Here is a 21,278-nt window from a genome sequence, read left to right on the forward strand (position 1 = left end):
TCTGCCCCGCGTCATTGAAGTAGACGGTTCTCTTCAGATTTCCCGACCAAAGTTTTGTATGAGTTTCTTAGCTCTCCCATGCATGCTAAATGCTCCGCACCTGTCTCATCCTCCTAACAGGATTTGGTGAAGAGTAAAAGTTATGAAGATCTTCATTGTCCAACTTTCTTTAGCTTTCTATTACTTGCACCCTGTCCAATTATTCTCCTCAGCACTCTGCCGTCAAACACCATCAGTATAAAAGACCAATTTTCACACTAATACAAAACATGTAGTAAAATTAAGATTTCTTCTGTCTTCTGGGTTGTTGCGCTGTGTAATCTGGTAGATGTTTATGAACGTTTCAGAGGTCATATTGCCTCCGTCATCAGGGCGATGAATTCAGTATGACCTCTGAAACGTTCGTAAACATCTACCAGACTACACAGCGCAACAACCCAGAAGACAGAAATCTTCATATTCACCGATGTGAAAACCTCAAATCATACTTGTAGTAAAATTATTTTAGTCTGTACATTTTCGACTTCATTTCATTACTCATTGCTGTGTTTAATCTGAGCCTGGTAGATTTCTTTTCGCCCATATTTTGATACAAGAAAAGGCAAGAGTAGGCGTGTGACGGTACTTATATTATTTATGAAAGCACTCCACACCCATGGGTGTTGTCACAAAGATACATTAACCTCAAGGTGCAAGTTTGTGTGTCAACTTAGTGAACCGATTTGTAAGCTCCGTCGATGTCAGTTGTAATGGCTATGTATTGTAACATGATGTCAGACTTTCAGGAAACAATGTATGAGAACTAAGCGGGTCCAGAAAAATATTTAGCCCTAACAAAAGTGAAACTGGTGAAAATTTTAGTGTATTACATAATGAGGAATGTGATTTATGCAGATTTTATTGTTAGGGTTGTTAAATAGGGTATGTTACGACCGGACAGACGCTTGACTGATCGCATGGTTTGTTTGGCCACTTCCAGAAAAAAAAGTAAAGCTGTCCCGCTATACGCCACGTTACGTCAAAGTTCCAGAAATATTCCTTAATGCCAGTTTCTTAAATCGAGAAATACTGAGTGCGATGTTCTTGTGGGTTTTGATGCTTTATCTATATTTAGCCTCCTCTGGAACAAGATTAATGTAGTCCACATTCTATTTCTTTTACGACCAGTTTCAGTATTTGCTTTCACTCCACTCTGCATCTACGTCACACAAGTGATCTCTTCCCTTTTGTATGAATTTATCATCTGTGCGTGCTACATGCACAGCCTATGGCTATAACGCTGTCAACTCCATATGCGTTCATTGTATGCACATCATGCAAAGAACGAATGAAAGGGATTATTTATGGTGTGTCATCTCATAACACGAGAGTCGTTGGACTGATTTTGTTCAAATTTTACGTTAGAGGACTTTGCTCGTGTGCCCTGCCCCTCTCTCTCGCTTTTTTACAAGACAGACTCAAAAGTTAACATTGAAAAATTGATAGTTTATGGACAACCCCAGAAGGAAAGTGCTATAATTCATATGCTAAGCGAACGTATTTCTTAATTTGGGGTTTTATACATGTATTAGCAATAAAGCAATAATTGAAATATGTATTAGAGATATATGTTTTTTCGGATGTGGATTGGATTAATTTCGTCCAAGATCGGGACCAGTGGCGGGCCCTTGTGGACATGCTAATGAACTTTTTTGGTTCCATAAGAGTCGGGAAATTTCTTGACTAGCTGAGCGTACTGTTTGCTTCTCAAGAAAGACTTGGCTCCATGCATTTAGTTATTTGATTACAGTATCATATGATGAGAAACCGTCACTGTGGAAACCACAGAATCAAACCAAACCTAATTCTCCTTTTTGTTCCAGGAACATGGGTCCCATCAAGTGCAAGTGAACCAGGCCAATTCCTATCCCTCGTGGCTTCGTCATCATTCATCGAGAAGCGTTTTACTGGTGAGTAAGAGAATAAATTTTGAGTACACAAGAAATAATTGCGCTTTATAGTCCAACAACAAGATTACTCTTCTCTGGGAACTTGTAAGCCCCCCTGTGATGCTCCATTGTCATCCGCGGCTTCCTCCAGCGACCCCCTTGAAGCAATTCATGGCGCCGCGACCCGCCGAACCCCTCCGCCCCGCTGCATGACTATAAAGCTCGCACACGCTTCATTGTGGGCAGACGACCCTCTTATAACAGTTTTCCCTCACTGGATAATATTGGTTTATGTAAGCAGAACGCGTTTGTTTGTGGGGTTGAATTACGTAATGTCATATAAGGGAGAAGACGCTGTGTGCCATTTAAAGAGTTCTGTGCCACAATGAAAGAAGTTCCATTATTTTTAACGGCGTCCCTTACTGATTCATTATAATGTGCTTACGTTATATGAAAGGAAAATAGAATAATGCTAATTTTATTATGGACACACTCTGAGAATCATGTACCAGCTTCACATATCCTACCTTTTTATTTATTAAAACAATTCTTTTGTATTGAGAGGAACTTTATTGTTGTGTCTGGATGGGCAACGAAGCTTATTGAAAGGCTGAATATATTAAAATTCTTTTGGCTCTGTGAAGGAGGGCCAAGCTAATATCAGAGACGGGAAGCAATTTAATCATGTGAAGGGTGGATGTTTATAAGCCATAGAGAGATGTTTATGGAGCAGGAACTTAACGAATAAATGAAATGGGTTCGTGGTGTAGAATGCAAGCCATAACCTCCTTCGGTTTTAGGTCGTTTCTCTAAATTAAGAAAGAGTTTATGGACAGTACATGACAATGCATCTCTTCAGAATTACATTAGGACCCCTTGACTGATTATATTGAGATTGTATTAAGAAGGAGCGGTGTGTGCGTTGACTATGACGTAATCAATTATATGACCAGCTGTAAGCAGTAAAACGTTTGCGGTAGAAACTATTTAAGTAGTCTATGCGCCATGCCGTGTTCTAATGGAGTAACTGAAGTGCATTGGAGGAAATTAGAGAAGGTTAGAATCGGCATGAAGTACTTTCTTAGTCCATAAATCGATTGTGGTTTCATAGACTATAGAACACTTAATGGTTAGGACAATTCTAAGCACCGGAAATGGAAGTGCTATAGGCGTCATCACCATCGTTGTAATTATTACTAATAAGACGCGTGGAGGTGGAGTGTTATTGCATCCAACCCCAGAGTTTGTTCCTGTAAACGCAGGCACGGTTTAGAATCTTTCGACGAATGTGTACCGGTTGTAATCCCCACTCATTGCGGTCTAAATTTACTTACAAGCAACCATTACTTTCCCCCTGACACTAAACCTGAAGTTCTTTCTAATTAATTTCGCTTTTTGGAGAACAACTCGGATACACAAAATTTTCGAGTCTTTCTCAGGCTAACTGCCACTATTATTCCAGACTCAAGTGAGATGCCATCTACACCTCAACGTGTCTTCTCGATCTCAGACATAGAATCGAAGCTGCTGGCAGCAATAGTCTCCTAGATGTAGTATTTACAAACTTTAGTGAATTACGTTTTAATTTAATATATTCTGGTGTTATAAAGCCTGGAACATATAATTCTCATTTTGTTACTGATTTATTTGTCTTTTGAAAGTATTACGCGAAATTGCGAGCATTCCTACAGAAAATTTGCATCTGGGATTACACCATCTTGTATAACACTCTGACGACCTGTGGCTGGTCAATTGTATGTCACCTCTCTTGTTAATGCCATCGCCAGCCCCAACGCTGTTGCCCTAGATGCTGTGAATCGGGCAATTCCCGTGGATTTACCAGAAAGTCAAAATTCCTTAATTTTGTTTTCGAGTTCTTTATGCTGTTACATTTAGAAAAAATTGCCATTACAGAGGTATTAAAATAAAAATTCTGATTATTTTTATAGTAAGTATTCTTTCTGTCGTACGCTAGTGAAAGCTATTTTTAAGTCTGACAGGTTTAAATCGTTGAAATCTATTGATGACAATTTAAGGTCGCAAACGAAGCAATTTTGGACATTATAGAAAAAGAAATTCCAATTCTATTCAGCTTGAGGTTGGTGGTACTCGTTTGGCAGAACCCCATTCTGTTGCTAATGAGTTTGCTAAGCATTTTCAATTAGTCCACAGTTCCCCTTGTTTAGGAGTTTCCCCTTCTCCTGTGGAGTCCTCCGAATTCTTATCATTAGCCCGCATTCCGATTTGGACATCTGTAAAGCCTTTAGACGTCTAAGACCATCTAAATCTGTCGGACTTGACATCCGTAGCTTTGTTGTAAAGAGTTACACTGAGGTATTTGTTACCGTTCTCAAACACATCTTTAATCTGCGTCTAACTCAGCATTATATTCCTACCGTATGGAAAACAGGCAGCAGTTGATTCAGTTTTTAAAAAGGCAACTCTGCCTCTGCTAGTAACTACCGACTTATTTCTATACTTAATACTTTTTAAAAATTATTTGAAGTTGTTATTTATGTTCATATTTAATTTAAAGTCTAAATTAAATCCTTGTCAGCATGATTTTACAAAATCAAAATTTACGACAACAAAACCTGTTTACGTAACGACCAGAAAGTCCAAAGGCTTCTGGAGTAGCAGATTATGAGGGACAGGATCAAAATCACTTCATGATCTTGCTAGAAGCCTTCTTTACCCTGTTTGAGGTGCAAGCAACAAGCTGAAAGTCTCCATGAAATCACGTCCTTTGGTGAAATTAAAACTCCTTGGTATCGGGATACAAGAGAGGCAGTGGACCTCCTGAATACCTCAGCCGAGGGAGTTAGGATCTGAGTCCGGTAGTTGCTTGACCTTTGATCTCCGCTTAAAACGTGTAATGATGTAGCAATGGCTCTTGTTCAATAACGCTCCTACTTTGCATAAGCAATGACCTGGGTCGAGGTGAGCAGCTTACCACTTACCACTCCGTGGTATTGAATCGCTGCGGCTTGTAACCTTCCACGGCGATACTGATCATTCTGTACTTGTTTTTCGGTACCCAGAGACATCTTACAACTTCGTGACTAAATATCACTGTTGCTTTTATTCGCACTTCTCACTGATTTTCAAGTGTTTGTTATTACTAAATTACATGTTTCGACTGAAAACGGTCATCATCATGTTCTCAAATTTTACAACAACTATTGCACACTTGTATGCAAATAATATTTGATAGCTTCAGGCGTTTAATTTTGTAGGTGGTAAAATGGAGGATAAACTACGACGTAATAAAATAATCCACTAGCGGTATGTTCAAATGCATAAAACAGAGAATTGAAGTATGAAATTAGAATCGAGATACATAGTAACATATCAGGATAGTACATTACAGAATAATTGTCGCTGTATTACACAATTGGCCCAGGACAGGGTCCGGTGGAGGGCTTTGGTTAATTCGGTGATGAACCTTCCGGTTCGTAAGCCATCTAGTTAGTTAGTTACTTAGTTAGTTAGTATTACACAAATTGTTGTCTGTGAGAAATGAGCTCATTATTTCTTATGTTAGATTTGCTTCTTGCGTTTTTCATGCTGAATTTCATTTAGAAAAGAAAATTAATATTTTGTTTACATGTGTCCGTAGTAACTTAATTTCTTAATGTTTAAATGTATGAATTTTTTGATTTGTCAAAAATTTTACGGAGTGGCATCGAAAGTTGTTTTCGAGTTGTTAGGACTCTTGCTTCGTCTTTGGGTGGTAAGGGGTTCAAAACTCGGCCTGGAGGCAGGCTGTCCTGATTTCGTGGTTTTTCTTGTTACACACAAATTCTGAGACAGGATTTTAAAATAGACCACGATAGCTTTCTTCCATATCCTTCTCAATACAACACGCACATAAGCGGATAATTAATATAGTGACATTTCAGGTTCTCCTGGCGGTGAGTACAAAGATGGCTGGGATGTTCCTCTGTGTAGTCTGGTAGAAATTTACCGACGTTTCAGAGGCGCTTGGTGCCACCGTCATTAAGCCCAACAAACACTTCTGAAACGTAAGCAGATTTCTACCAGACTACATGGTGCAACGTTCCACAAGACCGCCGAAATCACTCACTGCAAGATACACTTATTTTATCGGCTTTGTTAAACACTTTGAAGTGTTTATGACGTCATTTCAGCTGCAGGATTTATAGCTCATACCTACAAGAAAGACGGGAAGACGATGAGAAGGGATTTTTGAAAATGTGGTTGTGGCCTGTTTTCCGAAAGTTTTGTAAAGATTTTATTCCAATAACTCAGGAATTTTGGAGAAATCTGAACAATATTGACCAGACTGTTACCAACATTGACTCAGAAACACTTCGCAAAATCGCACGAAAAAAACTGATATTGGTGGATATTTGTTTTAAAGAAGGCGGTGCGCTTTTTCAACATCTGCTGTTTTGATGTTGTGTAAGTTCTTTCTGATACCTAAACACTTGTTTACACTGATGACACCAAAGTTGACGAATCTGCTTTAGTTTGGCTTGCGTTTCAAGTGGAACACTCCGTATAAGTGTATAGTGGAGTTCGAACCGTACGGAACCGCGTGATCTGAATCTCACAGCATAAAGTCCACCCTGGTAGCTATTTAGATGGAAATCAGAGGCCTTGGGCGAGAGGCGGGGGTTTCGGCAAGGCGTGGCCCTCGTTTCATTACTGTGCCTCATTATTCATGAGACGCGCATCAACTTCATCTCCTCTGACGTGTTGCTCCAAGTCAATCGTTCATTAATAAACCCGTAACGCGATGCTGTAGTTTAGTCGAAAGCCGAAGCAAAAGAGATCGCGTAGCCTGCAGGTCTGTGACTCTTATCTTTATATTTCGTCGGCTCAAGCCCCGTCGAATTTTGTAATTATGTCTTACGCGGTTCTATATAAAACAAGAATGCGTTGTTCTCGAAGCGAATTGGGACCCTTGTTCGCTGAAGTTATGTACAGTAAAGTATACTATAAAGTGAAATAGAACTAGCTCCATGGATGAGAGACTGTCTTGTAGTTGTAGTCGCTTTGGTACGTAAGACGTAAGAAATTCTGTCTTTTATGGAATCTTAAATGTCATTTTCATAAAGATTTCTGTCTTCTGGGTTGTTGCGCCGTGTAGTATGGTAGATTTTTAGCAGCGTTTCAGAGGCCATACTGCCTCCGTCATCAGGGCGATGACGGAAGCAGCATGGCCTCCGAAACGTTGGTAAACATCTACCATACTATACGGTGCAACAACCCAGATGACAGGAATCCACTTACTCATCGCTTTGAAAACCTCAAATCGTCATTATCATATTTTAAAGACGACGTCGGAAACATATTAATCGAGTCCACGCTCCCAGAAACATAATTTAAGACATGTCTATTTCCCGCAGAATGATTAGTCGAAAGATTCCATCCAAGACCTAGGAACTGCGTTTCATTTAGTAATGTTCTTGTTTTTGCTAACCGTCCGTCTATCCATGAAGCTTGGGTACCACCCCTTGTCAACTGTTGGGCTGCTTATACAGTAGGCCTTTTTCTCAGCTACTCCTCGTATATCGAGGACTCTGCCCACAACCTGAGGACACGACACACCGTGCCGTGAAGACAAGATACCCACTTATCACTGTCTAAAACATCTCAAAATATTGTTAGGATCCACAGAATGTAGGTTAAAAACCATTGAAAAGTTACCTCTGATAAATTGAATTTGTCTGAAGCAGAAACAAAAATAAATAGTTTATCGAAGACAGTTCTATGACTGATACATAGAACATCCAATTAAAATGCTTAAAACGTTGTAATAGGAATCCCAAAGCGTGTCTAATCTCTGCGACTGTCAGCGTGTACCACACAGTGGAGTCAAGTCACGTACTTTCCGAGAACTCTTTGATCTGGATTAATGATCGTTTATTGATGCCATGCGAGTTCTTTTAACAATGACGATATCGGCAAACTTTACCCTAGCACGAGTCAATGGGAGTTGAAAGCCAATGACCCGAGGTCATGTTAGGAAGAGACCAGACGCAACGTGACTCAGGCTGAAAGAAGGTTGTCCTCGAGTCTGCATTATCGGTGTTTAAGGTTGGCAAGACATTTTTCTTGGCCGTCTTAACGAGACTGGCCCCGAGGCCCGCCCACCGTCTAGATCAGCTGTTACCGGATCGAAGGCGATCGGACAGCAAACGTGACCACTCACTCGCCTTCCCTATCGCTGAAGCTAAAAATGCTTGGAACTTTACCTCTGTTCCTCCATACGTCTTCATGGCTTAGTGCTTGGCACAGGGATAAATTTTAAGGCCACGTCGAACATCAACGCCTATTCCGGGTTGTGTTTAAAATTTCAGTGACAGTTCTGTTGTGCAGTATTGCGGTTTGTTGATCATGTATTCTTGTCCATCTTGGCTTCTCCGCACTTCACATTTCATACACTCTGTTCTTTGAGCAACATGTTTCGAAGAAATGTGGCCATCATCCTGTTCAGTTCCCTGCTTCTATGTCATTGCTCTAAGGATCTCCTCCTCGATGTTCAAAAATAATGATAAAACTATATTAAAAAAAAATAATTTAGTAAAGTCGGTGATATTGCTTGCTTTTGTGGCCACTGCTGTTCTTTACCGCATATACAAAAGTCTGCAGTTGGACCCTGTTTTGAGCAAGCTGAATCCATTGTAATATTAACTTCAATCTTTATTTAGGTCTTACATATGATTTCTTTCACTGATATCTTCCTACCAGTATGTTGACATATTTCCAATTTCATTCAAAGCCAGAACGTATTTCTACTGTCTTTTCTTCAGACATCCAAGGATTAAGCTTTAGCCTGTTCCGACCTCATAGTCATCTCTTGGATTTCATTGCTGTTCCTGTGCTGGAAAAATAGCATAATGAGGAACTTCATAACTTGTAAGTCACTCTACACCAAATATTTGTCAGGATGACAAAATCATGGAGTACGAGATGGGCAGAACAAGTAGCGCGCATGAGGACAAGAGAAATGCATAACAATTCTGATTTGGAAGCCAAAAAGTAAGAGACCGCTTGGAAGACCATAACGTAGAAGGGTATTAAATCTCTTCTCCACCGGTTCGGCCTAGGCTCTGCCTTGTCCTACGGGTCCCCATACCTCAAAACGTTTTTTCGCTCGCGGTTTACTCATCCCCGTAATGATGAAGGCAGCAAGTACCTCTGAAACGTCAGGAAATGTTTAGCAGACCAGACTGAACAGTAATCCAGAATACAGCCGTATTCATACTCGTCGCCTTGAGAATCTCAAATCTCACATTGTAAACAATTTAGCCGTTTCAGCGCACGCATGCACACACATTAAAAAATTATTTATTATTGTTTTGCTCGTCTTCTTAAATTTCACAAATTGTGGAACTGTCGTCTCATTACAAAATGTCAATGTTATTTCTGTACTTGTCTCTGTTCGTTTTATTCCTTGAGCCATTTTTGCGATCGCAAGAAATGTTGCTTCCCATGTAGTAAAAATTTTGAATTTGTCCTGTAAATTAATTTAAATTTAAATGTCTCACAACGTTTGATTTTGTTTTCATATGAGCCATTGGTTTGGTTTTTATGGATATTTTCATGTTAAACTGTTAACATGTAAGTTAAAAACAGACTTTTGTAAATCTTGCTGTTACTTTCTAAACATAATCTTCAAGTTCTTTCTGTGGATTAAACTTTGTTGGAAGTTCGAAGTTTAGATATTTCTATGAATTGCAGTATGCGGTGCTTTAAGCGTTTCAGTTGATACAGATATCTCCCCTATAAACCCGTTCCTAGTTATGCCCTAGAGATATATTCCCATTTGTCATTGTAGAATCGTCGATTTTCAATTTTTTTCCCCTCGGAAGAGCGAGTTTTCCCTTCGGGACTGCCTTCTCCCACCCTCTCTTTCGCCGCAAGGGGAATGAATGATTGGAAGAAGCCCTACAGCATTATTGCTGTCAGTATGAGAATGTTACGAGCAGCAACTGAAATGGAAGGGCAATGTGTTACGAGCACAGTAAAAGCTAAATTTATGCTGTGCGCAAGCCGAGTACAAAATAGCGAGAAATAAAGTCTGAATTCCATCAGGCTCACATAACTGTTGTAAGATTCAACTGGCCTTGGAATACGTATTTGAAGAGACACAATCTCAGACTCTAATATCTCCGAAGTAAATAACTTTTCTTGTATATATAAAACCTCATTTCCTTTCCACTAATATTTCTGTACTAATTTCTGTGTTAAACATAACGAATTGCGGAAAATATAGATTTTGTCTTTGTATTAGGCGAATATATCTTGTAACTATATAAATGTCATCAGTAGTGGCGTCATGCAAGAACATAATATTTTTTAAATTAATTATTCGGTTTTGTCCGTCTAATCACAATTATATTTAAAATTTACAAATAAGATAATTAAAATATCATTTTATGTTCCACATCGAATAATAATCGATTATTCACGGTGGTCTAGCGGTCAGAACACTAGCCTTGTAAGCCTGGGGTCCCGGGTTCAATTCCCGGTGGTGCTCAAATTTATAACTTGTGTTGGGCAAGGCATCACGGAGTTTTCCTCCGGGGGCTTCCCCGGTTTCTCCGTGGCATCCCAACAATTACTCCATTCACACACAGAAGAAGGCAATGGCAAACCACTTCTGGTTCATCTGCCAAGAACGTATATGAACAGGTCCCAGTCCGAGAAAAGGATGGAAGGATCCTGTTCATATGGACCTGTCGTCAGACAGAACACTACAAATTTAAAAAAAAATTGTAAATTTTAAATATAATTGTGATTAGACGGACAAAACCGAATAATTAATTTAATATTTGATTTACAATATGACGCAATTAAACTATCTAATAATATTTTTTGCAATTATGACAATTATATGTATCGAGCTGTGTAATAAATTTCATAAAGTAAAGAAAAGTTTTTGCTGGGCCGCATTCCATTCCTTCAAGAATAATCCGTTTATATTTCCTTTTTTATTGCAGTGTTTCAAATGTTCACTGAAATTTACATCAAACTTGCAGTTAACGACGGTGTACTCAACGAAATGTGGAAAACAAAATTATTTATATAATTCTGGGGAGTTCACGTAAAAATAAAGAAAGCATGTTGCAAATACTCGTAACTTTATGTTTGTATCTAATAACTCAGAGGAGCAGATTAAATTTTTAAGAAGTTGCCTAGATAGTCAAGAAATTCTCCGCCTTTTATAAAACCCGAATTATTATTACAGTGTTCACAAGAACACGTCCAGACTCCCCATTTCTCTAAGATCTGTTTTAATAACCGCTATTAACAAACGTTCTTTACAGCCTTAAGTATTGCGAATATTTTCTCTAGAACAAGTCTGGCACTTAGTTACTTCTTGATTTATTTCGCGACGCTTTCTCAGATTTATAGTTTATACCACGTGAATAATGAGGCAATTGTAACATGGAGACCATCGTGGTATTTTTATCTTAGAATTTACCTCGAAGTCCTGAGGAAATACTTCAAATTTCGGTCAGAACACTCGGTGCTTGAACAAACATAAGAAACATGGTTCTCCCAAATATAAATCAGTAATTATAACCAATATCAGGACATTGTAATGTGTTGGTTCTGTTATTCATTATTTGTTAATTCTGTAATAGTTGCATCTAAACAAACAAATTTTCAAAATTAAATATTAAGAAGTGAGAACTTATTGTTTGCTTCAGTGCTAATTAATGTTATATGCCTGAACAGTGTCATTTGTCTGTCTTCTTGGTAAACTTATACCAGACCACACAGTGCAACAAACCAGAAGACAGCCATCTTCATAATCGACGCCGTGAGAACCTGAAATCCCACGCAGTTTCACTTATACTTTTAAAGTACGTTTATAAATCTGTGACCTGCACGAGGTATTTAATTCTCGTAAAGATTTAAACAATTAACATACAGAAGTGACTGTCATGTTTCTAAAGACGACACCAAGTTAATGACCTGGCAGTATTTCAATTCCTTACAATTCCATGGAGGCAAAAGCTACTGTCTTGAAGTTCAGGGGTTTCTACATTGGACGAGGGATGGATTTGATTAAAAAGTTTGTCGGGTGGTAACATTACTCACATTGGGGGCTCACTGATGGTGTCATCATTCGTGACGTCACTCACGTTTTTAATCACAGTGTATGACCCGAGCGAGACGTGATCTGTCGCTAGGGATAATTGTGATGCTTATTAGGAGAACCCTTCAACCCTGAAACACTGCCGTGGTCGAAGGAGCGTTAGACAAGTGGTATTAAACTATCAGTCCATCAGGAACATCTTCGCCATGTAGGGGCTCTTAGGGTCAAAACTAAAAGTAAAAGTTTGCTAATGACATTTCTGTCATAGCATCGATCGTCAGTGATGAGGGTTAAAAATGTCTGCGTCAGGTTTCGCTTTTCTCGCATTGAACTTACCAAATTGCAGTGTCGAAGCAATTGGAGTTGGATTTAAGAAGTGAAACGTGGTGTCAGCGAGGGAAAGTGAGCAGTGTGATAATAGTAGTAAAAATGTTTGTTTCGTGATGTTCTTTGCAATATAGTTGCTTGTGAATTTTGGGTTCAATCAGGCTTAAAATGTTGCAGTCTCTCTTCGCGACAAATTGTCACTCAGCTGCCATTTTATTTGATTCTAGCTTCAGAGCTGTTAAAAGAATAATTATAGTTACTCCTCGCTTTGCGAAGACCCATGTTGAGATATTTCACTCTCACGAAGTTGAATGTTGATGCGCAAGGCCTCCGCTTGGCTCATCATCCGAAAGCGAACTAGTTCGACCGATATATTCCTGACATACTCGAACACGTGTTCACAAAAGACACATCATCTCCCAGTCAGCTAGTTATATCAGTTTAAGTCAACGAAAAACAGGAAATTTAAACTAAAACTGTTGTTCTCTCCTGCTGAATGTCTGTAGAGATGTAAGAGGCGGGAGTCTGGGAGTGTCTGTCACAGAGGGACCTGTGTTAGGCCTTGAACTGAAATGAAAGGCAAAATAACTTTGTCTTACTTATGATCTCTGTCGGTTCATACAGAGCGCATTCCATTAGAATAAATTTGTGCAACGCACAATGCAAGTCTCTCGTTTTGTAGCCAGTGAAGCCGCTAGCAAAGTACGCCCTTTCTGAGTCGCAAGATACTGGATTCTTACAAAGATAATATTGAAGATTATGATTGGCTGGAAATGCAGGTTTTTGGGGTTAGAGGCTACACAATTTCTGAGCAGGGAGAATTTGAGTCTGATGTAGTAACTAATTAGGGGCTGAATCCGATTTCGATCCACCGCACTGACTTTTCACTCTGTCATCACGTCCTGATCGACTGTTAGGACTACCCATCGTTCTGTTTAACACGTGCTCAGCGCTCCACATCCAGAGCTGAAGCTGCCGAAGGCAGAAATTCATCAAGTTGTATCTAGGGGACTGGAGGAAATTTCATAATTTAGGGCTTCCCAATTTATAAAATTCACACGCAAATAAAGGGGATTGCTATACATGCATGGAGGTTATAAGAAATGCCTAGCAAAATTCTGGTCGGAAAACTTGAAAGGAACAGACCACATGGAAGACATAAGAGGCGTATCGTAGATAGGGAACTTGTGTCTGCAGAAGACGGGTTCACACAGTAACACGCAGAAACTGCATACTTTGTTCTTTAGTGTTCTTCGGTAACACTTGCAGTACATGCCTCGCGCCGCATGGGTGCTGAGTTCACGTGAACCGAGTGGGTGGCTGTTGGAAGTCGGGAGAGGGCGCAGACGCGAATGTCCAACCGTGTAATAAATTATACATCGTCCAACTTAGTAGGTGTAACAACACGTAAGTTATGATGATGCAGTTCCTGTTGTCCGCCCACTGGCATTCCTAAATAGGGCAGAGGTCGTAAGAATTAAGAATTAGGCCAGCTCTATTCCAATAAGAATTTTAACAGTTGCGCTAAACTACGCCAGGAGTAATTAATTTTGATGCTGATATGATTAAAAAAGAGATAAAACGGACATGACTGAGGGCAACTGCTGGGGTATTTTCCCCCCTCCAGGCTTGCTCCTATTTCAAAACACTGCCATAGGATGGCGATTTGCGACCAACACGAACAGTTAATGTTTTGGGTGTATTCCAAGTGAAAGTTTGTGAGTACTGATATCGATACGAGTTAAAGAGATTATACGGCGGTCCTGTTATTGAAAACAGTTGACGATTCGTCAGCCAGCTGCAGGTTCTAATTTCGTAACAAGCTTAATTAATGGCGCTGCGTGCATGCTGTTTTATTCCTTCGCCTTTCGATATTTTATTACCCTCTTCTGTTTTTATTTTTTAGTGGCAACATGTTTTCACTGCGCTTTCGCCCGCTTCAGATGTTTTTTGTTTATCATCATCAGCTACTTATATGTTGGCATTTATCTTTTTTTCTTACTACATTGCTGAATAAAACAGTATATGGTTATATTGTCACTTTGAAAAATACCTTTGCTATCAGATCTACCCTCAAATTATCGTAAAACCGAAGAAAATATTACAATTATAGAGTGAAATCTTTGTGTTGGCAGTGCTTCATAACGCTGTTGTTGTTGGTAAAGCATTATGAGACGCTGCCAACACAACGTTCTTAGCACGTTCATAGTAAAATCATGATACCCTGTGTCAGATTTCCTACCGTTATTAAACCAGAAGATTAATCACATTGTTCCTGAGACTACCTTCTATATTGAACCAGTTTACATTTGAACATACCGTAGCCTGACAAGCTTCTACTCGTTTCCCTGAACATAAACTTTACTAGATTAAAGCTTCGTGTTGCAATCAGCACACCGCAGCTTGAAGCCGAAATTGATGGAAACTTGCAGTGAAGTGGTTTTGTTCACTTCACCCCGCTCGTGGAACGCCTGGCGTCTTCGAAGTTACCAGAAAAGCTCACACCTCTTTAACGAAATTTTGCACAGTCAATGTGTTGATGACTGTAATAGCTTTAACTTATTGTTCAGTAAAGAAGTGATGTAACTTCCTTTCTGTTTGACCAATTACAGCCCGGTACGCGTTATCTCTTCAAAAGGAACGTGTGTGATTGACTACTCAGATTCGTTTTTGGAGCTGGGCCCACTTCCATATCAAAGCACACAACATTTCGGATAAAAAATTCAACAGTAGGAATTTGGAATCAAATTACAAAATGCCTGCTTTGAAACTCCGGAGGAAGCAAACCTAAACTGGTGTATTATTGTTTGCATATAATTTTAGTAACGTTACTTTCATACATTGCTAAATTAATGTAATGAAACCTTTCTTTGTTTTCGTGGGAACTTTGTAAATCTCTGATGAAATGTAACCCAGCCACATCATACGTTTCTGAACTATCGTCTGTCCTTGCAGACGACCTCATGACCCGATTGATCGCTGAAGTCGCCGACAGGAGCGATGGCGGCAGAGTTCTGGACGCATTTGCTTGCCCTCCTGAGCCATTCATCTTCAGAGAGTTGGTGTACAAAGTATTCAGTTTCTTGAAGCGTGAAGCAGACGTTATTTGTATACTGTCTCCCAGCGCACTCGCCTTCGTTCATATCGGTCACGTTAGCCTCTTCTCAACCTGTGTCACCTTACTTCCTTCACTTTTATCATGACCAGTAATGGCGTACTAACTTTTACATCAATTTTCACTCGAAGCGTTATCATATTATTTCAATGGGTAAAGAGTGATTCTAAGCCGGAGTGCTAGTAACTGGATAACACAGAACTGTCTCGTAAAGCCAACAATTAATGGAGTGTTGGACAAAACTCTGTTTCCGGAAGTTTAATTTAAATATTATTATTTTATTTTAGATATCATAAGAGGTAGTCTCTTATCTTGAGGGATTGCTATCAAAATTAGGTGTGAGTTACTTCCTACTTTCATGCTGCATCTCACGTTAATCACTCTAACAGTATTAAAATTTTAATTTAGTTCAATATATTTGGACTTCATTTACGAACACAAATTAGTTTGAGACAGATCAGTTTGTGGTTTTAGGTTATCCCGGCACTGAAAGTTTGGATTGTGGTCTAATGGGTTATAACTTCTTTTAATCTTGTGACTGGTTACCAACGTTTCGGAGGAACATATCACTTCATGTTCAGGGTAGAAGTAATTACCTACAAGAATACACGGCGTCTTATTCTAGAAAACCACAAAGCGTCTCAGAGGATTCTTTGGTACGACTTCAACAGCGGAAAGGTCCTCAGTCCGGTACTTCAAACGCGAAGAGTTACTACAAGGCAAAGTTTCGTGTTAAACAATTGCCATTAATTTCTTGAGCAGCTGAGCGTCTGTTAGCTTCTCAAGAAGGATTCTGCTATGTTGAATTAGCTAGATCGAATGTATCGTAAATTATATAATGCAGTGGTATGTCATGGATGTTTGTATGCCTGAAGCCCGCATGACACTCCTGCCCTATAGCTGAATAATCAGGTTTTGGATACCAGACATGTTTTAGAGGCTGCTGGGACATGTACCACAAGATGCCAGTAATCTGGTGATACTAATCTCCCGCCCCATACATCATCTCCACCCTCCAACATGTAGCTGGTCCAGGGTCATCCCCAGTCAACATCCGACACCAGGAAGTGGCTATAAAGCGCAGCGGTTACCCACATCTGCGACGCATTCCCTCCTACCCAGCCATCAATCATTTGCCACCCTCGGCTTTTTCAAACGGATAGCATCCAGAAACTGTAATTTCCAGTCTTGGTTTCAAAAACAGGAATTTTCAAAACCGTAACATTTTCCATTAATTTGTGATTGATTGGATCGATCGGTGCGCTTTACTGGCAGAAAAGAGATAGGTCGCAGCCTCGTCTGGTAGGGAATGTGGGACGATAACATTGAAACAGATAAATATGTGAGACTGTGTTGATTGGATTCATCAGACTCAGTAAGAAGACTCATTTGGCATAATGCTAACAAACCTTTGGATTCAGTAAAATTTGGGGAATTTCTCGAGCAGCTAAGCGACTCTTATTAGATTATCAGGGACTCTTTTTCTGTGCAGACGCATCATTCATCGAATTGATGGGAAAGTTTTCATGCATTTGTTTGGTTACAATGTATCTGTTTCATTGAATAGAATTCTGTGTATCTCTCGCACGTCACGACTGTTTTGTTTTGCCCGGTGCAGTTTAATGTAAAAGGGATATGCAGTTGCACGTATTTGAAGTATCCTTTTGCAACAAAGTTTAGCTCAGAATTTGAATACTCTGCATTTGCTTTTTTTTCGTTGACCTGTCTTTAAATTTCAATCGTCACGCCCTGACAAAGTTTGTTAACTAGGAGTGCGCGGCGCTTGGGCAAATTATGTGAGTGTGGTCCTTTGAAAACGACTTTTGTTTGTAAGATTTCATTTCATGTTGTTGTCTTCTGATTTATGACACTACGTTGTAAGAAGTTTCCAACGTTCTGGAGGAACCTGCCCACGAATCGTAAGATGTGTGCCAGCTTGCTAGTGTTTTATAGTTCCTTTGGTTCATAAAATACAGTGTGGTGCAAAATTTATCGTATCAAAATTCCACCGTGTTGAGATTAAAAGGGTGAAAAGTTTTCAGTTAAACAAAACATTCTCAGACAGATTTTTTTACAGTCTTGATCACCCTTGAACATTCAATCTGCCCTTCCACTCTCAATGTGACGTTGCCAAAGCTGTGAGTTGTTTTACGTCTACTGTATGCATAAAGCGTTTGAAGAAGACATTTCAGATGCTCTGTATGGAAGCAACTTAAAGGTTAAATCGATTCTATCGTTGTTGAGGTTATCGACCTGGTGTCACAGTTCGGAACAGCATTAGCAAGATCTGTAGGTAATACAGTACCGCAGTTGATAAAAGATATCGTCTAGTCAAGAAGAAGAAAGGAAGATCATAAAGCACAATGGCGATAACATCACAAATAAATTGCTCAAGTCGAGGTCATAGGTGAACGGCGGTCCAGGGGTACCAGAGGGGAGGAACAAGGCTGCCCCTTCAATGCAATAACCAGAAGGAAAAAAAAACTGATCTCCCCGGAAAACATTCCACTCGTTAGTTTCGTACAATGCTGGAGTAGAAATTAAATAAGACGTTGCTTCGCCAGAAACGAAACATTTGATAAATAGGCGAGGCATGTATTTTGCATAAGAGAAGTCAGAAACGCATACGAAAATTCAATCGGCAATCTTGAAGCGAAGAGACCACTTGTAAGACGTAAGAGGTAAGTAGGTTGTAGACTGAATTTATCAACTCAGAATAGAGATTGGTGATGGGTTCTTGTGAACACGGCATTAAACTTTAGGATTCCATTAAAGTCGGGGAATTTCTTGACGAGCTGAGTGACTATAAGCTGTTCAAGAATTACTCAGTTCTACAGAATTAGTTAATTATTAAAAAATTGTCTGAATCAGTAAACGATGAAGTAAATAACCCATTAATTGAATATTCCGTGTCTGAATTACTAACTTGTGACTAAATACTTTTTACAGTGCTAATTTTAGAGAGTAGTCATCCTAGAGAACCAGATGTTTGCTCGTGTGGTCAAAACAAAGAAGAATATTTTGTAGACTTTATAAACAATTTGAAGATGTTTCTTAGTTTAAATATCTCTATACAAGAGTAAGAAATTTGAATTAACCTACGCATATCGTTAAATGAGAAGAATTATTTAATACCGTGATCAAATAAAACACTATTAGGCGTCCGGCGCTCGGAGAAATAAGAAATGCATAAGGAATTTTATTATAGGGAATTCTTAGTGGAGAAGAGCTTACTAGGCTCACACCTAGACACAGTGAGAGTACCTAGGGGCCGGTTCTTCTGAACTCTGAAACGAGATTTCCGATTCCATAATGGCAGAAATTACTGAAATTTTGGATTCCTTTCAGATTCAGACTTTGTTCCGTCCGTACTATTTGCTTCAAGCGATGTTTTTGTACTCGTGCAAACATTTTGTCGTGCTTTATCCCTTAAGGAAGGAAGAAGTATAATGTGAAGCTTAAACAATTCAGCACTTTTTTTAGTTATGCTACGCAAGGTGTATACGTACAAGTAATAAGCTTTATAAAGCGTTCATAAATCTGAGGTGACGCATCTTTTACAACAAAATTGCAGGGTAATAAAGTAAACTAGTAATTACTTTTGACTTTTCTAAAGTTACGCACTTAACCTTGGTAACATGTCGTTTAACACAATACACAAACAACAATACGGGTTGACGTTAACCGTGCTGGTCGTGATTTGGAGTGGGTTTACTTCCCCCTGGGGTCATCGCCCGTTGATGAACACGGACTGGTTACTACCGCAGTGTGTACAGTCCGTACACCGAAATATGACGGGAAATATATGGGACATCAAAATCCGAAACGCGGTCTGCGTGATTCTAAATCAGCGAATGTAATTTCGTCTGTTTTGCACTAGGCAAGAAGCATGTAGTAGGAAAAAAGTCGTGGTCTGTTATAATGCACAAATTCTGAAACCCTGCAACGATTGCTGGGAGACCTGAGGTCGATAAAATGTTACGCTATGATTTGGAATATAGGGGCTTATTTCTCGTTGAATACTAAGATTTTACATCAACTGTTGGATCAGTCAGGAGGCCCAGGTTGATTCCCGCCGGTACCATTAATAACTAAAGTAAAATTAGATGTAAAGTGCCTGTCGGTATAACTACAATCTTCTGAAGATGGGAAATAAAACCAAATTCCGAAATGTTGTTCAGGCCAGTATTAAATGCACGTAGGCAGCGTAATTGTTATGTAATGAATCGACGTTGTTAGAGACCTTTAGATAATCGATCTTGCTAAGATGTAATAATTTGTGCAGGTTAATACAAAGTAACTAACGTCCATTGGTTTCTGCCGCACGTTTCATTGCTATTGTACTAAATGATTCTTTTGGTGGCAATTAGTTACGCCCTCAGCTTCAAGCATTGGCAGTCTTTCAGGTTAAGCTGAAACACCAAGCAGAGAATTTAAAAGGCACAGGCAAAGAAACTTTCAGGCATTATCTAATACAGAGTGGTTCGACTTTTCACCTCGCTCGGGTCAGAATAGTTTTTCTGTTGGACCCCTACTGTCACAATTTTTTGCATTGTTGTTATCTTTAATAATACTTATTTAGAAATGACAAATTACCATTGCATATGCTAAAATATAAATTTTATTTAAATGTGCATAAACTACTAAGGAGCTGTATATTATTTTAAATTTGCTCCTACAACAGCTTGTATCTCTCACAGTTTTTACCTGGAAAACTTACACAAGTTATTCGAACTCCGCTACTTCAACAGTTTGTATCTGATACAATAACAATTTGTACCAGAAGAACGTACATCTTATGATTTTAAATTAAATGGCTTTATTGAGAGCACTGAGCAGAATGTTCTTTTACCAGTGACGGAATATCAACTTCGAAAAAAATGGGTTTGTACTAACTAGTAACAAATTAACAAATATTTTCGCGGGCCAGATTACAGGTGGTCGCGGGGCGCCAGTTGGACCACACCGGTCTAATGAAGAGATTACAAAGATTTTATACGTCTGTATGAGAGATGTAATTGTGTTATTAATTGCTAGGCAGAGGGTTTTTATAAAACAAAAGAGTGAAGGAAGCAACATGGAAGAAATTAAGTATTGGTACGTGTCAGTAATAACGTAATATACACTAGATTACGGACAGAACTTCGAAAGTTTTCTTTACTGACGAAATTTTCTGATTGCTTCTGAGAATGTTAATATTTTCTTCTGTAGAATTGTCAGAAACGAATCAGAAAAACAGAGTGGTATAAAATAATTTGTGCTTTATTATTTCTGAAAGTGTAAACTATTTCCAAAAGACGTAGAACGATGTATCATAAATATGGAAGTATTTTTACAGTACTAATTTCTGTGTAAATCTGGCTTATTGGACCCTCTTTAAAAGCTTATAGTCGTTTAGTTTGTCAAGAACTTCCACGGCTTTTGTGTAGCCACAAATGTTTTCTCACGCATATTTCTCCCGATCTGTAGGAAACTGAGTGACCATACTCATGTGAGATCACGGACAGGTCAGCGTCATGTAAAGGACACTACAATATCATCGCAAGTGTTTGCCGAATAGAGGCCTTAAAATGACTCTGACGTAACCGTGAGCCCAACTTATTGCCCTGATGATGGAGGCATCATGGACCTCTGAAATGTTTGTAAGGTTTTATCATACTACACTGTGCTACAACCCAGAAGATAGCCATATTCTAATCTGTCGATGTTGGTCTTCTGGATTGTGACGTCGTGTGGACTTGTAAGTAAGTACCAGCGTTTCGGGGAATGGACTGTCTCCGTCTTTAACCCTTCCACATCAAGTCATTCATACAAAGGACAGTTAGAA

The 21,278-nt window shown here is 39.2% G+C and overlaps 1 long non-coding RNA gene across 1 annotated transcript in view; it reads left to right on the forward strand.

Moving 5' to 3' along the window:
- The window catches only part of LOC110834568 (uncharacterized), a 260,749-nt gene that overhangs the window by 75,819 nt on the left and 163,652 nt on the right, over nt 1-21,278 (forward strand). Inside the window, exon 2 of the long non-coding RNA XR_015536042.1 lies at nt 1,863-1,949. This is a non-coding gene — a long non-coding RNA (uncharacterized LOC110834568). The remainder of the gene's footprint in view (nt 1-1,862; nt 1,950-21,278) is intronic.

This window comes from Zootermopsis nevadensis, unplaced genomic scaffold (assembly GCF_977971745.1).
Source record: "Zootermopsis nevadensis isolate Lab colony 2312 unplaced genomic scaffold, Znev_1.0 Znev_ptg000021l, whole genome shotgun sequence".
In the NCBI taxonomy this organism is placed as follows: Eukaryota; Metazoa; Arthropoda; class Insecta; order Blattodea; family Termopsidae; genus Zootermopsis; species Zootermopsis nevadensis.